General features: G+C 37.8%; 1 non-coding gene across 1 annotated transcript; it reads left to right on the forward strand.

Moving 5' to 3' along the window:
• Nucleotides 1-763: 763 nt before the first annotated feature.
• Nucleotides 764-836, forward strand: TRNAK-UUU. Its single transcript has one exon. It is a non-coding gene; the product is annotated as a tRNA-Lys (tRNA).
• The last annotated feature ends 489 nt before the right edge of the window (nt 837-1,325 follow it).

The raw sequence follows: 1,325 nt of genomic DNA on the forward strand, positions 1-1,325 counted from the left end.
ATGTGAATTGTGTCTTCAGTGCCTCCCTTTACTGGGTGAAGGCAAAGTCTTGCCCTACATAGGGTCACTCATGGGACCATGTGAGGGCCAGTGTTTTAAAGGGCAACTGGGAACCATTTGGATACTTAAATCCTCTTCTAAAAGTAACCATCACAGCACCCATGAAGGTTCTTTATGGTGTTACCATTCATGAGCATCACTAACAAAGAAAATGAAGAATTTATTGCCAAACCTGCAAATTTGGCAAAAAATCATCCAGTCTTTGAACTGGGCCCAAATTGAGTGGTAGAGTGTCTTATTAGAATTCTGGTCACTCAATCTAAGGACACAAGGAAACTATTCAGATTAACAAAACAAACAAACAAAACAAAAAAACAAGTCATATGTGGTGAGTAGCTGAGGGAAAAGTAAATACATTTATTGATGCAATTAGCCACTTTGATGGAAAGGTCAATCAGTGAAAAAAGTTGGAATAGCCTGCATGAGTTTTGGTAAGAGTTTAGTTTAGCAAATATTTATTTCTAACCATGTGATCATTACTGTACTAATTGATGGAATAAGATATTGTCCCTGCTTCAAATATATCAAATAGATAAATCAATACTTGTAGTTCAATATTCTGGTGATGGGTGCATGAACTAGAATCAGAATTTCCATAGACTTTGAAGTAAAAAATTAGGGATGGGAGAAGAAAGAAAATCAGGAGATGTGTCATATTTTTAGTGATTAAAAAAGTGGAACTTAAAAATAAATCACCAGAAATTCCCTGGTGGTTCAGTGGTTAGGATTCTGTACTTTTACTACCGAGGACCCAGGTTCAATTCCTGGTCAAGGAACTAATCCTACAAGCCATGTGGTGTGGATAAAAATTAAAAATTAAAAAAAAAAAAAAAAGTAACCAAGATGGCCTTAAGGTTCCCATGAGTTTGAGTGAACTTCACAAAGACTTGCTTCTGACTCTAGGCGCTGATCTCCCTTTTCTTAGAGCAATTACTTTAGAACACTTGTAGTTGTCCATTTTTTCTTCCCCTTGAAATATAAACCTTCATAAAAGCCCCTTGCCAGTTTTACATCCCAAGACTCTGTTTCTCAAGGACTCCAGAACTATTCCTTTGAGTTGTAATCATCAAGGAATATGGTACCCCCATGCCCAATCTCTGTGGGAGGGAGGAACCTAAGTTCTATGGCACCAGTTGACAAATACATGGCCTAATCATAGAGAAAACTTGACAAACTCAGGAATAGCTCAAAGCGCTGGACATATCCCATTGATCAACCTCCTTCTAAAGTCCCCCAGCACTCTTCCACTTGTTCATCTTGCTCTT

Source organism: Bubalus bubalis, chromosome 11, assembly GCF_019923935.1.
Source record: "Bubalus bubalis isolate 160015118507 breed Murrah chromosome 11, NDDB_SH_1, whole genome shotgun sequence".
NCBI lineage: Eukaryota > Metazoa > Chordata > Mammalia > Artiodactyla > Bovidae > Bubalus > Bubalus bubalis.